Here is a 16,839-nt window from a genome sequence, read left to right as displayed (position 1 = left end):
ATCTTGGAGACATGGTGCAGCTTGCTTCTCGTCATGTTTCAATGGAGCCTATCTTGGACAAATGGTGGAGCATCCTTCTCTCCATGTTTCAATGGACCCTAGCTTGGACAAGTGGTGGACCTTTGTTTCTCTCTATGTTTCAATAGAGTTAGCTTGGACAAGTGGTGGACCTTGGAACCAAACCCCCATGTAAAACCTATCATGGTCACTCCAAGTGGTAATAAAGAATAACCTTTAAGATGTAGCCTTATAGGTTGGACAAGTGGTGGACCTTAACACGCGCATATTCTTAATATAATGACATAGAGTGGAAAAGTGGTGAATCTTGAGACCAAACCACTCAGGCTACTACCAATAATAGCTTGGACAAGTGTTGGACCTTGAATGTAAACCCCTCATCTACGACATATCATGGGTTTAATGTTTTTCGATGGAGCCTAGCATCTTGGAGACATGGTGCACCTTGATTCTCCTCATGTTTCAATGGAGCCTACCTTGGACAAATGGTGGAGCATCCTTCTCTCCATGTTTCAATGGACCCTAGCTTAGACAAGGGGTGGACCTTTGCTTCTCTCTATGTTTCAATAGAGTTAGCTTGGACAAGTGGTGGACCTTGGAACCAAACCCCCATGTAAAACCTATCATGGTCACTCCAAGTAGTAAGAAAGAATAACCTTTAAGATGTAGCCTTATAGGTTGGACAAGTGGTGGACCTTAACACCCACATATTCTTAATAAAAGTGGTGAATCTTGAGACCAAACCACTCACGCTACTAGCAATAATAGCTAGGGATAACCATTAAGATATAGTCTTTCAAGGGGTGAGAAAGAATAACCATTAAGATATAGTCTTATAGGTTGGACAAGTGGTGGACCTTAACACCCAAATATTCTTAATATAATGATAGAGAGTGGAAAAGTGGTGAATCTTGAGAGCAAACCACTCATGCTACTAGCGATAATAGGTTGGACAAATTGTTGATCTTGAATGTAAACTCCCCATGTACAAAATAACGTGGGTTTAAGGTATTTCGATGGAGTCTAGCATCTTGGAGATATGGTGCAGCTTGCTTCTCTTCATGTTTCAATGGAGTCTATCTTGGACAAATGGTGGAGCATCCTTCTCTCCATGTTTCAATAGACCCTAGCTTAGACAAGTGGTGGACCTTTGCTTCTCTCTATGTTTCAATAGAGTTAGCTTGGACAAGTGGTGGACCTTGGAACCAACCCCCCATGTAAAACCTTTCATGGTCACTCCAAGTGGTCAGAAAGAATAACCATTAAGATATAGTCTTATAGGTTGGACAAGTGGTGGACCTTAATACCCAAATATTCTTAATATAATAACACAGAGTGAAAAAGTGGTGAATCTTGAGACCAAACCCCTCATGCTACTAGCGTTAATAGGTTGGACAACTGGTGGACCTTGAATGTAAACCTTCCATGTTTCAATAGAGTTAGCTTCGACAAATGGTGGAGCATCCTTCTCTCCATGTTTCAATGGAGCCTAGCTTGGACAAGTGGTGGACCTTTTGCTTCTCTCTATGAGAAGAATAAAGTTAGCTTGGATAAGTGGTGGACCTTGGAACCAAACCCCTATGTAAAACATATCATGGACATTTCAAGTGGTGAGAAAGAATACCCTTTAAGATATACGCTTATAGGTTGGACAAGTGGTCGACCTTAACACCTAGATCTTCTTTATATAATGACATAGAGTGGAAAAGTGGTGAATCTTGAGACCAAACCACTCATGCTACTAGGGATAATAGCTTGGAAAAGTGACTGACCTTGACGTTAAACCCCACATGTAAACAATATCGTGGGTTTAAGGTATTTCAATGGATGCTAGAATCTTGGAGACATGGTGCAACTTGCTTCTTTTCATGTTTCAATGAAGCCTATCTTCCACCAATGGGGGATCATCCTTCTCTAAATGTCTCAGTGGAGCCTAGCTTGGACAAGTGGTGGACCTTGAAACCAAACCCCCATGTAAAACATATCATGGTCATTCCAAGTGGTGAGAAATAATACCCTTTAAGATCTAGCCTTATAGGTTGGACAAGTGGTCGACCTTAAACCTAGATCTTCATAATATAACGACATAGAGTGGAAAAGTGGTAAATCTTGAGACCCAAACCACTCATGCTACTAGGGATAATAGCTTGGAAAAGTGACTGACCTTGACGTTAAACCCCACATGTAAACAATATCGTGGGTTTAAGGTATTTCAATGGATCCTAGAATCTTGGAGACATGGTGCAGATTGCTTCCCTTCATGTTTCAATGGAGCCTATCTTGGACAAATGGTGGAGCATCCTTCTCTCCATGTTTCAATGGAGCCTAGCTTGGACAAGTGGTGGACCTTTGCTTCTCTCTATGTTTCAATAGAGTTAGCTTGGACAAGTGGTGGGCCTTGGAACCAAACTCCCATGTAAAACCTATCTTGGTAACTCCAAGTGGTGAGAAAGAATAAAGTTTAAGATATGGCCTTATAGGTTGGACAAGTGGTGGACCTTAGCACCCATATATTCTTAATAGAATGACATAGAGTGGAAAAATGGTGAATCTTGAGACCAAACCACTCATGCTACTAGAGATAATAGGTTGGACAAGTGGTGGACCTTGAATGTAAACCCCCCATGTACAAAATATCATGGGTTTGAGGTATTTCAATGGAGCCTAGCATCTTGGAGACATGGTGTAGCTTGCTTCTCTTCATGTTTCAATGGAGCGTATCTTGGACAAATGGTGGAGCATCCTTCTCTCCATGTTTCAATGGACCCTAGCTTGGACAAGTGGTGGACCTTTGATTCTCTCTATGTTTCAATAGAGTTAGCTTGGACAAGTGGTGGACCTTGAAACAAAACCCCCATGTAAAACCTATGCTGGTCACTCCAAGTGGTGAGAAAGAATAACCCTTAAGATATAGCCTTATAGGTTGGACAAGTGGTGGACCTTAACACCCAAATATTCTTAATATAATGACAGAGTGAAAAAGTGGTGAATCTTGAGACCAAACCACTCATGCTACTAGCGTTAATAGGTTGGACAAGTGGTGGACCTTGAATGTAAACCCCCCATGTTTCAATAGAGTTAGCTTCGACAAATGGTAGAGGATCCTTCTCTCCATGTTTCAATGGAGCCTAGCTTGGACAAGTGGTGGACCTTTGTTTCTCTCTATGTTTCAATAGAGTTAGCTTGGACAAGTGGTGGACCTTGGAGCCAAACCCCCATGTAAAACATATCATGGACATTTCAAGTGGTGAGAAAGAATACCCTTTAAGATATACCCTTATAGGTTGGACAAGTGGTCGACCTTAACACCCAGATCTTCTTAACGTAATGACATAGAGTGGAAAAGTGGTGAATCTTCAGACCAAACCACTCATGCTACTAGAGATAATAGGTTGGACAAGTGGTGGACCTTGAATGTAAACTCCCCATGTACAAAATATCATGGGTTTAAGGTATTTCAATGGATCTTAGCATCTTGGAGACATGGTGCAGCTTGCTTCTCTTCATGTTTCAATGGAGCCTATCTTGGACAAATGGTGGAGCATCCTTCTCTCCATGTTTCAATGGACCCTAGCTTAGACAAGTGGTGGACCTTTGCTTCTCTCTATGTTTCAATAGAGTTAGCTTGGACAAGTGGTGGAACTTGGAACCAAACCCCCATGTAAAACCTATCATGGTCATTCCAAGTGGTGAGAAAGAATACCCTTTAAGATATAGCCTTATAGGTTGGACAAGTGGTGGACCTTAACACCCAGATCTTCTTAATATAATGACATAGAGTAGAAAAGTGGTGAATCTTGACATCAAACCACTCATGCTACTAGTGATAATAGGTTGGACAAGTGGTGGACCTTGAATGTAAACCCCCCATGTACGAAATATCATGGGTTTAAGATATTTCAATGGAGCCTAGCATTTTGGAGACATGGTGCAGCTTGCTTCTCTTCATGTTTCAATCAAACCTGGCTTGGACAAATGGTGGAGCATCCTTCTCTCCATGTTTCAATGGAGCCTAGCTTGGACAAGTGGTGGACCTTTGATTCTCTCTATGTTTCAATAGAGTTAGCTTGGACAAGTGGTGGACCTTGGAACCATACCCCTATGTAAAACCCATCATGTGCATTCCAAGTGGTGGTAAATAATACCATTTAAGATATAGCCTTATAGGTTGGACAAGTGGTGGACCTTAACACCCAGATCTTCTTAATATAATGACATAGAGTGGAAAAGTGGTGAATCTTGAGACCAAACCACTCATGCTACTAGGGATAATAGGTTGGACAAGTGGTGGACCTTGAATTTAAACCCCACATATACAAAATATCATGGGTTTAAGGTATTTCAATGGAGCCTAGCATCTCAAAGACATGGTGCATCTTGCTTCTCTTCATGTTTCAATGGAGCCTATTTTGGACAAATGGTGGAGCATCCTTCTCTCCATGTTTCAATGGACCCTAGATTGGACAAGTGGTGGACCTTTGCTTCTCTCTATGTTTCAATATAGTTAGCCTATATTAGACAATTAGTAGACCTCCAATCTCTCCATGTTGTCTAGAGCTAAGCTTGGACAAGTGGTGGACCTTACTTCTCCCTTCCCTTAGTTTACTAGCTTAAATGATCACTATGTATACTTGCTTAGATCTAGCTTGAACAAGTGGTGGAACTTGTATTCACACAAACTTAATCCATTACAAAAAAGTATATGTTAAAATAACATTTGGTTTTTTTTGTTTCAGGAAAGATGGCTCCAAAAAAACAGGTTGCAAGGGTTGCTGTCTCAGTTGACTATACTTGCAATGATCTTAGGAAATGGTATTTGGACATACATGGTATAGAGGGTGCACAATTTCATAAGGTGCATCTATTTATTGCCAAAAAGGAGAATGACAGCTTGTTTGAAGATGTTGGACAAGTTGTGGAAGCATCTGTCTCTGTAGTTGATAGTCATCCAGAGGTGGAATGCATTGACATTCTAGTTCCAATGAATCTAGAATTTCAACTATCTCCAGGAGCATATGCATTGGAGCGCATGTCTAGAAACAAAGAAGAGACAATGTTTTCTCGAGGATGGAAGTTTGCAGAATCAAATCCAAATATCACAGCAGATCAACTTCAAAGCTCCATCATTGCCACACTACAACGAAAAAAGGTGAAAGCTTCACGACCACCATCCACAAAGAAGCAAGCAAAAGTGCAGAAAGTAGAAGCTAAGCGAACTAGCTCCATTTTGGATGTAGACAAGGCATCTTTGGCATCCTCATCAACAGAGGGTTCAATGTCAAAGATGAGAATTGTGGATCCAGATGTTTTAGAAGCTGAGGCCATGAAAGGACAAGAAAAAGATACAGGTGGAATGAATAAGTACATAAATTATTTTCCTTTCCAATATAGGGAATTTGATATCCCTATTCAAAATTGTTGGCTTGCTCCTGATCACTATAATGCACGTATTATGGATAAAAAACACGCTGAAAGTGTGTTATTTGGATTTTCACGGAGTACGACCAAGCCTGCAGCATGTGCATATTTGATGCCTGTTCGAAATGCAAAATCAAAGAAGGGGACTCCTTTGGCAGTAGAAGAGGTAGAGGAGCAAAAAATTAAAGATTATCATTATTGGATTCTTGATGGGCAGCATTCAATCTATGCTGCAAAAGTTTTGCTTCACAATGAACAAAACAACAAAGAGATCTTTGAAAGACTGATTAGCGTGTATAAATTTAGAAAGGCTCGCATTGTTGTGAATGCTCCTCCATTTGTTGCAACTGCTATATCTGCCATTGCAAATGAGGAGGCTCAGGCATTGTATGTCAAGCAACCTTACAGCCAAATATTGAGACATTTACGGAGTCAATGGATCTTCTCAGGACGACCACCAAAGGCAGCAAGTGGAATTGCAGAGGGACATGCATCTCGTGCCGGATGGGATGTAAGTTATTTTCTTTGTCTTTTTGATAGTGTTTAATTAACAAATCTTGCTCAATAGTTTAATTATTTCTCTATTTCTTTTTAGGTTTTCTTCGATTGGCAAGAATGAGTGCAGCAGCAAGTTGGATTGCTAAACAGGCACACATGGTCACCTACTCTGATTTAGTTTATGATTGCTGGATAGAAATCATTGAAAATCTAGAAGAGGAGAATAAGAAACCCCCAACAACTGTATTTAGATATCTTTGTGGCCTTGAGGAATCAGAGGTAAAGACTATTCAAGAAGAGATTAGAGATGAGAAGATTTTACTGTCAAAGAGTGCAAAGGATGGTGATGCAACTGACATGTATGATCGAATCAAGCAGTTGAAGCAAGACAAATTGATTCAAGATGCACTTCTTGAAGGCTTCAACAATTTGAATGAGTCTTCACCATGTAAAGACTGGGAGGAGGTGGTCAAAATGTATAACATCAATGATGTTGTTTATAAAACAATTTTAATGCTATGCGAGGAATGGATCAGATCTAGTTTGACGCGTGGAACAAAGAAAATGGCTTTTCCAGATGGAGCAATAAAATACATGCAATGGGCAATTCACCTTCAAAAGGAGAAAACTGAGCCTAGAGATTTGCCATGGTCAATCTATGTGGTGAGCCTACAAATGGAAGGCAATCTCTACTTGATGCGCCACTTCAATAATAAAGTGCCTATTGGCTTATGTGTTTTAGATATGACAAAAAACGTTGGAGGCAATTTGAAGTGGAGTGAGGAGACATTTAACAATGCTTTGGATGGGATCTTGGCTATTGCTGGAGGGTCAACAGATCCTGGATTTGTCTTTCTTGCATTTGTGGATTTCACTAACTTCACAAAATTGCAATGTGCCTTTCACGCCATGGGAGATAATCTGAGCTACCATTGTTGTGGTGCATTGCATCACTTTCCATCAGCTCCTTGCAAAGGAGCAATTCAATTCCTAACAGTTATTGCCTTCTTGGGACAAGGCAATGCATTTGAAGACCTGAGAAGAAGATCAGAGGAACATCCCATGCCAATTGATTGTTCTCTTCTTCAAGTAGCAGATAACGATATGTCAGATTTGCAATATTTGGAGGCCAAAAAAAGAGCTTTGGTCAAGCACTACATTCGTACATATTGTTTTGAAGACCGCAAGCTTGTTGATGTTTTTGGTGATGGCTCCTTGGTTGCACAAGAAGGAATACAACAGAAAAAAGAAGTCATCTGCTTAATTGATAGTGTGGAGGAGGCAAAAAGCATGGAGACCATGCTGCTAGACTTTGTTAAGTCTCATGAAGATATAGAAAAATGGGCTGGACTTCAACAATCCACTTCGCAATCAGGCGACATTGTGCCTGTTACAGAGGAGTGCTCTCCACAAAGAGAAGAAGAACAACAACAACACCATCCTCTGTCAATGGAGGACTTTTTGGAAATGGAGACACGTATGTTTTGAGTTTCTTGTGCATGTTAGTGTTTCTTGTTACTGATTTGATACTCTTAATGTTAGATTTTGCTTTATATAGTATTGATTGAGCTTGTATTTTTTATCTCAAGCATTCAAGGTTTGAATGTAAATAGTAAATTACTTGAGTTTTTGAATGGTGGATCTGTAGACTAAAACTAAAACATTTAATACTCACAAAGACTTAATTACTTAAGAGCTTGAACTCAATAAGTTTTGGACCTTTTATCAATACCCCCTTGATATGATACATTAGATCGTAGCATGGTTAAATGGTGATGCTTCATAAATTGAACCTAGCTTAGACAGGTGCTGGAGCCTAAATTTAAACTAACCTTGCTAGAAGGGAGCTTATGTTTGGACTTTGAGAGAAATAGCATAAGTAATCAATTAGAGCATAGATTAGACATGTGGTGGTGGCCGGCCTTAGAGACCAAAATCTTAATGAGCTTGGAAAGGTATTTAAGTACTGCAATTTACTTAGTTTTAGTACTCATTAAATGCATAGCTTGACAAAAGGTGGACCTTACATGGATCCTAATTTCAAGAGGTGTGGTAGACCTTCAAAACAAGCTCATATAGCTTGGACATGTGGTAGACCTTGCATGAAGACTAGTTTAGACAAGTGTGGTACACCTTGTAACCAACACCCATTTGTTATATTAGCTTGGACAAGTGGTGGACCTTGCTTTTATGTTTCAATGGAGCATATTTTGGACAGGTGGTAGACCTTGTTTCTCTCCATGCTTCAATGGAGAGAAACTTTAGCTTGGACAAGTGGTGGACCTTGTTTTTATGTTTTAAAGGAGCATATTTCGGACAAGTGGTAGACATAGTTTCTCTCCATGGTTCAATGGAACCCACCTCAGACAAGTGAAGTACCTTGAAACCAAACCCCCATAATACAACCTACTAAATAGGTTGGAAAATTGGTGGGATATGAAACCATCCATGATAGAGCATAGTATAGGTGAAAACGTAGTGGTCCTTATATCAATTACCCATGCATAGCTTGGACAAGTGGTGGACCTTGATTCTCTCTATGTTTCAATGGATCCTATCTTGGACTAGAGATATATCTTACTTAGTTCCATGCTTCAATGGATTGTAGCTTGGATAAGGAGTGGAACTTCAAACAAAACTCCACAGCATAGCATATATTAACAATTCATGGGTTTTATAGAGATTGTCCTGCCTATTTTGGAGAGTTGGTACACCTTTATTCTCCATTCTTCAATGGATCTGAGGTTGGACAAGCGGAGCTGGAGAAGTGGTCAACCTTAAAATGAAACCTCCCATGCTACAACCCATCATAGATCGTATATGTAGTGGACCTTGAAACTCTTTTATGTCCCTAGCTTAGAGAAGCATTGCACTCTTGATTATCTCCATACATGAAGGCAAGGTTGGACAAGTGGTGGACCTTCAAACCAGAATCTCTATGCAATAATAGGCAAGTGGTGGAGCTTGTTTTCTCCTTGTTCCAATGGAGCCTAGCTTAGACAAACAATGGAGCTTGCTTCTCTCCATGTTTCAATGGATCCTAGCTTAGAAAAGTGGTGGAGCTTTGCTTCTCTCCATGTTCCAATGGACCATAGCTTAGACAAGTGGTAGACCTTGAAAAACACCCCTCGTATACAACATATTATGGGGTTTTCATGTTTCAATGGCTCCTAGCTTGGACAAATGGTAGAGCTTGCTTCTCTTTATGTTTCAATGGATCCAATCTTAGCCAAGGGGTGGACCTTGAAACAAGAATCCCCCCCCCCATGTACAACGTATTATGGGTTTTGAAAGCACTGGGAGAAAATAATAGCTTTGATAAGTGGTGGACCTTGCTTCTCTCCATGCTTCAATGGAGCCGAGGTTGGACACATGTTGGAGAGAAGATGGTTGCCCATGAAATAAGACCATGCATGCTATAATCAATCATATGTTGTACACATGGTGGACCTTGCAATTGTTTTATATGCCTAACTTGGACAAGTGGAGGACCCTTGATTACCTCCAGATATCAACAACAAGCCAAGTTTGGACAAGTGTAGTACCACCAAACCAGAATCTATATGCTACAATAGAGTATAGGTAGGACACGCGATGAACCTTGATATCAAACCATCCATGCTACTAGAGATGATAGGTTTCACATGTGGTGGAACCTTGTATCAATGTTCTATGTGTAGTTTTTGACTAGTGATAGACCTTGAAACTAATCCCTCTAGGCTACAAGAAAAAAGAGATGGATGAGGAGGCTAGACTACTTTTGTTGCATCAATGCATCCCATGTTACCACATATACTATAGGGTTCTTGGATAAGTGTTGGATCTTGTGTCAATGCTCCATGTCTAGCTTGGACAAGTGGTGGACCTTGGTTCTCTCTATGCTTCAAATGGGCAATAGATTGGAGACACAGTGGCCTTTTTTTTCCAATGATTTTATTTTTTGGAAACCTTGGAGGCACCATGTAAGAGGCACTCTAAGTCTTCCATACAATGGACCTATTGGACTATAAAATAATGATATCTTTCTTTGATATTGTCATTATTTTATGCATAATATTTTCTTCTTTTTGCAGACACAAAGGAGTTAAGTGATATAAAAACTAGATGTATTTCACACTATGATTGGCATGAAGATCCTTTTGGGACACCAACTTTTCCTATTCCCAAAGATGTAATTTTCCATATTAACGGTGTGGATTTTGAAGTGCGACTTTCATGTATTGAAGGAGCTGGTTATGGGCTATTTGTGCATACTACCCTGGAAAGTGGTTTGACTATTCTAAACTATGGAGGGCATAAGTATAGATTTCAAGACTGGAAAAAGATATGCAAAATATTTCCAAGAGCTTATAAATATTCTCTTCTAGAGGATCCAAACATAGAAGAAGAGGAAGATCAATCATACATTATTGGTTGTGTAGAAGAAGGAAACGTGTCGGGCTATATAAATAGTTCTCACAGTACAAATGTCTGTCCCAACGTACGCTATACATTTGATCCAAATTTGCCACCTTGGCATAAATGCACCTCTTCACACATCAAGTCAGAAGAATATGGCCATGTATGCATTGAGACTATTTGTCAAGTTGAAGCAGGAGAAGAGTTGTTTGCTGACTATAACTTTACTTGACATTGTAAAGTATTGTACATGGATGGAAATCTCAAGTACATGCATCATTTTCATTTTTCATGGATGAAATCTCAAGTGAATATAACATTTGATTATTGTTTAGTTTATGCTCAACGAGAATCTAGAGTGCTCTTATGCTTTGTGTGTTGTCTAACATATTTGACTACCTTGGCCATAGAATCTTGATTCTACTCTAGATTTGTGATAAATCTTACCAAAATTTAATCAATGTCTAGGTTGGACAAGTGGTGGGGCTTCAAACATTACTGTCTTAAACAAGTGGAGTTATCTTACTTGAATAAGTGGTGGCCTTTGAATCCAAATCTAAGCCAAATCTCTAATTATTTTCTTGTAGTCTAGGTTGGACATTTGGTGGACCTTGTATCCATGTTTCCTCAACAAGGGTGGCTTTTAGTTTTCACTTTAAGTACTCATCTTTAATAAAGTGTAGGATGGAAAATGTTGAGTTAGTAGATTGTATTTTAGACAAGTGGTGTTTGGTGTACGAATGCTGAAAATGGTTGCAAGGATTCTAACAACGACTTTACCTTAAATAAATTTCTTACTAGGAGTTCTACATATAAATATGGTGAATAAAATTCTAGTGGTTTTGAGATACCATTTGTGTGTGTGTTTTCTTAGATTCACAAACTGGGATGGATAATGCTCCTATGGTTCAGTCAACAACTATAGAATCCATAGATTCTATGGTTTCTAAAGTGCCCAAGATGGATGATATTTCTATACTAGAGTCTAGTGTTGTGCAACTTGAGCAAGCTTCCAATAATGAGAACCAAGAAATCGATGCTTCAAAAATGCAACATACATCAAAAGAGACTGAAAAGTCCACTCACGAGCTATTGCCAATTGGTACTACGTCATGTAGCGTAGATGTTGAGAAATCCATGCTTACAATTATATTGGATTTAAATGGTCTATTGTTGAAACGTTCCCCTCAACCATCCTCACACCACAACTCAGTGCAAATGGATTCAAAAAGATATATTATACTCAGGCCAGGTTGCATCCAATTCTTGAAGACTATTTTACAAAGGTTTAATGTTGCAATTTGGTCGACAGCTACTAGGAATAATGTGTATCAAATCCTTGCAGCACTAAACAACTTAGCTGAGGATACATTGCCTTTCTTTGCAATTTGGTCGCAAGATGTTTGCTACACCGCTCAAACTCAAAAATTGTTTAGACCCGACAATCCAAACGTTGAGGCAATGTTCAAGCCTCTAGCCAAAATTGCCATGGGGTTTGAATGTGATCCACAAAGAACAGTGCTTATTGATGACTCTCCTTACAAGGGATGTATTTCACCAGCAAACAATTGCATTTTTCCACCACAATTTGATGCTGAGAAGATGGTTGACAATATGCTCTTGGAGGAGCTACTGCCATACTTGATTCAGCTTGATGAGAGAAGGGATGTGCGTGATTTAATTGCTTCTAATCGTTATGGACAACCTATAGTGACAAATGATAGTGAATACAAACAAATCATGGAGTATTGGAAGCAGAAAAATGATGTTTGGTCAGCTAAGGTGTTCTTTACAAGAAGAATACCACCTGCAAAAGGTGACAGAGATGAAACTATCATTGAAGATGCAAGTGACACAAGCCACCGCAATGAAATGAGAAGAGCCCAAATACAAGAGATCTTGGCAAAGGAGCGTACACCCATTGAAAGCATGAAGGCGTCACAATTGACCACTTTAGCTAGGCAATTGGGTTGTAACACAAAAGGAGTTTTGAAGGCAACCACAGCAAAGGCTTATATAAATAAGGTGAAAGCTGAGAACAATCTTCTAAGGCTGGATAGAAAGCAACCCTAAGGTACTAGTGACATGTCATATATTCTTGATACACATGCTTGAACACTCATGTGCATGGTATCTAACAAATCTTTCTTTTTATTCCTTCTTGCAGGATCTTACAAAGGATACTACTAGATGGAGCTCAATCAATAGAGATTTTGATATTTTTGCTCAAAATAATGAAGCAGTCACCTACATTTTTTGTTTATCAATTTCTTGAGAGACTTTATTTTAGTTTGTAATCATCAAATGAAATGAAAAGTATCCTTCTTATTAAGATTGTTGATCTTTTTCTTGTTCAAACCTTTCAATTGTGATTTATAGTTTTGTTAGCATGAGATTGTGCTTTTTTAGTTTGAAAAAAACTGTCAAAGATCCAAGTCTTTTTGGCTTTACTTAAGTTATTAATTGTGAAAGATCCAAGTTTTTTTTCTTTACTTAAGTTATTGATTGCCTATGTAATAGTCCTTAAAACAATATCGGATGGCTTTCTTGCTCCCATGTCTCACATTGGTCTTTAGGTAAGACAAGTGGTGACCTTGAAAGTATGGTCTCATATCTCGATCAAGTGAAGAGACATGAAGCTTAAATATCACTACTATGTATCTAGTGTTAAACTCCATCGAGACAAAGACTAGATAGCCAAATTGCAGTCGAGTTTAAGTGAAAAATCCATTTGAGCTAAGGTAAAACTTATAGTGCCTCATTTTTCTAGGATTCTACCCCATCAAGGAAGTTATAATCTAGCACAAACCAATTAAGACTCTTTTGGAGCCTAGATAGGACAATTCGTGGAACTTATGAAACTTATTATTGAGTTAGAGTCTAGTTTAGATAAGCAAAAGATCTTCAAACCAGCACTTGGTCTTACTATTCAATATTCAAAGTCCCTTGAAGCTAACAAATTACATACCCACTTGTAACCTAACTAATGAGTAATTATATAGATCTAAGCAAGTATATATAATGAGTCTTCAAACTAATAATCCAAGGGAAGAGAGTAGCAAGGTCCACTACTTGTCCAAGCTCAGCTCTAGACAACATAGAAAGATGCTAGTTCTACTAATTGTCTAATTATAGGCATGGAGAAATGATAGAAGGTTGACCACTTGTCCAACCTATCATCTCTAGTAAGATGGGAGGTTTGGCCTTAAGATTCACCATGTAACCAACCTATACATCATTGTATTATGAAGAGTAAAAAAGCAAAGCTCCACCACTTGTCCAAGCTAGTTCTAAAATCCACATGAAAAAACTCATCTATGTTGTACAGGGGGACTTTTTTCCAAGGTCCACCACTTGTCCAAGCTAGGATCCCTAGTAGCACGAGTGGTTTGGTCTCAAGATACACCACTTGTACACTCTATGTCATTATATTAAGAAGAACTATGTATTAAGGTCCACCACTTGTCCAACCTATAAGGTTATATCTTAAATGGTATCCTTTCTCACCACTTGAAATGCCCATGAGATGTTTTACACGGGGGTTTCATTCCAAGGTCCACCACTTGTCCAAGCTAACTCTATTCAAACATAGAGAGAAGCAAAGGTCCACCACTTGTCCAAGCTAACTCTATTCAAACATAGAGAGAAGCAAAGGTTCACCACTTGTCAAAGCTAGGCTCCGTTGAAGTATGGAGAGAAGTAACCTCCATCATTTTTCCAAGATAGGTGCCATTCAAACATGGAAAGAATCAAGATCTACCATGTCTCCGAGATTCTAGGCTCCATTGAAACACCCTAAAACCATGATATTTTGTACATGGGGTGTTTACATTCAAGGTCTACCACTTCTCTAACGTATTATACCTAGTAGCATGAGTGATTTGGTCTTAAGATTCACCACTTATCCACTCTATGTCATTATATTAAGAATAACTGGGTGTTAAGGTCCACCACTTGTCCAACCTATAAGGGTATATCTTAAATGGTATCCTTCACCACTTGTCAAGGTCCATCACCACTTTTCCAACCTATAAGGTTATATCTTGAATGATATTTTTCCTCATCACTTGTAATGTCCATGCTATGTTTTACAAAGGGGTTTTGTTCCAAGACCCACCACTTGTCCAAGCTAACTCCATCCACCACTTGTCCAAGATAGGCTCCATTGAAACATGGAGAGAAGGATGATCCACCATTTCTCCAAGATAGGTTCCATTGAAACATTGAGAGAAGCAATCTCCACCATGTCTCCAAGCTAGGCTCCATTGAAATACCCTAAACCCATAATTTTGTACATGAGGGGTTTACATTCAAGGTCCACCACTTGTCCAACCTATTATCCCTAGTAGCAAGAGTGGTTTGGTCTCAAGATTCACCACTTGTACACTCTATGTCATTATATTAAGAAGAAATATGTGTTAAAGTCCACCACTTGTCCAGCCTATAAGGTTATATTTTAAATAGTATCCTTTCTCACCACTTGAAATGCCCATGATATGTTTTACATGGGGGTTTCATTCCAAGGTCCACCACTTGTCCAAGCTAACTCTATTAAAACATATAGAGAAAGAAAGGTCCACCACTTGTCCAAGCTAGGCTCATTGAAACATGGAGAGAAGGAACCTCCACTGTTTCTCCTAGATAGGCTCCATTGAAACATGGAGAGAAATAAGCTCCACCATGTCTCCAAGTTGCTAGGCTCCATTGAAATACCCAATACCCATAATTTTTTGTACATGGGGGGTTTACATTCAAGGTTCACCACTTGTCCAACCTATTATCCCTAGTAGGTTTGGTCTCATGATTCACCACTTGTCCACTCTATGTCATTATATTAAGAGGAATTAGGTGTTAAGGTCCACCACTTGTCCAACCTATAATGTTATAGCTTGAATGGTATTTTTTCTCACCACTTGTAATGCCCATGACATGATTTACATGGGGGTTTTGTTCCAAGGTACACCACTTGTCCAAGATAAATCTATTGAAACATAGAGAGAAACAAAGGTCCACCACTTTTCCAAGCTAGGCTGCATTGAAACATGGACCTTAATACCAAATTATTTCTAGTAGCATGAGTGATATTTTGTACATGGGGCGTTTACATTCAAGGTCCACCACTTGTCCAACCTATTTCCCTAGTAGGTTTGGTCCCAATTTCACCACTTATCCACTCTATGTCATTATATTAAGAATAATTGGGTGTTAAGGTCCACCACTTGTCCAACCTATAAGGTTATATATTGAATGGTATTTTTTCTCACCACTTGTAATGCCCATGATATGTTTTACATGGGGTTTTTGTTCCAAGGTCCACCACTTTTCCAAGATAACTCTATTTAAACATAGAGAGAAACAAAGGTCCACCACTTGTCCAAGCTAGGCTCCATTGAAACATGGAGAGAATGATGCTGCACCATTTATCCAAGATAGGCTGCATTGAAACATGGAGAGAAGCAAGCTTTACCATGTTTCCAAGCTAGGATCCATTGAAACACTCTAGGGGGTTTTATTTCAAGGCCCACCACTTGTTTAACCTATTATCCCTAGTAGCATGAGTGGTTTGGTTTCAAGATTCACCACTTGTACACTCTATGTCATTATATTGTGTTAAAGTCCACCACTTGTCCAACCTATAAGGTTATATCTTAAATGGTATCCTTTCTCGCCACTTGAAATGCCCATGATATGTTTTACATGGGAGTTTCATTCCAAGATCCACCACTTGTCCAAGCTAACCATATTCAAACATAGAGAGAAACAAAGGTCCACGACTTGTCCAAGCTAGGCTCCATTGAAACATGGAGAGAAGGAACCTCCACCATTTCTCCTAGATAGGCTCCATTAAAACATGGAGAGAAGTAAGTTCCACCATGTCTCCAAGATGCTAGGCTCCATTGAAATACGCAAAACCCATGATATTTTGTACATGGGTGATTTACATTCAAGGTCAACCATTTCTCCAACCTATTATCCCTAGTAGGTTTGGTCTCACAATTCACCACTTTTCCACTATATGTCATTATAATAAGAGGAATTGGGTGCTAAGGTCCACCACTTGTCCAGCCTATAAGGTTATACCTTGAATGGTATTTTTTCTCACCACTTGTAATGCCCATGACATGCTTTACATGGGGGTTTTGTTCCAAGGTTCACCACTTGTCCAAGAAAATTCTATTGAAACATAGAGAGAAACAAAGGTCCACCACTTTTCCAAGCTAGGCTCCATTGAAACATGGACCTTAATACCAAATTATTCCTAGTAGCATGAGTAATATTTTGTACATGGGGGGTTTGCATTCAAGGTCCACCACTTGTCCAACGTACTTTTCCTAGTAGGTTTGGTCGCAAGATTCACCACTTGTCCACTCTATGTCATTATATTAATAATAATTGGGTGTTAAGGTCCACCACTTTTCCAACCTATAAGGTTATATATTGAATGGTATTTTTTCTCACCACTTGTAATGTCCATGATATGTTTTACATGGGGATTTTGTTCCAAGG

Source organism: Adiantum capillus-veneris, chromosome 11 (genome assembly GCF_014529385.1).
Source record: "Adiantum capillus-veneris isolate H3 chromosome 11, ASM1452938v2, whole genome shotgun sequence".
NCBI classification, from domain to species: Eukaryota; Viridiplantae; Streptophyta; class Polypodiopsida; order Polypodiales; family Pteridaceae; genus Adiantum; species Adiantum capillus-veneris.
The sequence above is the reverse complement of the archived record's forward strand: the minus strand, read 5'-3'. Positions refer to the sequence as shown.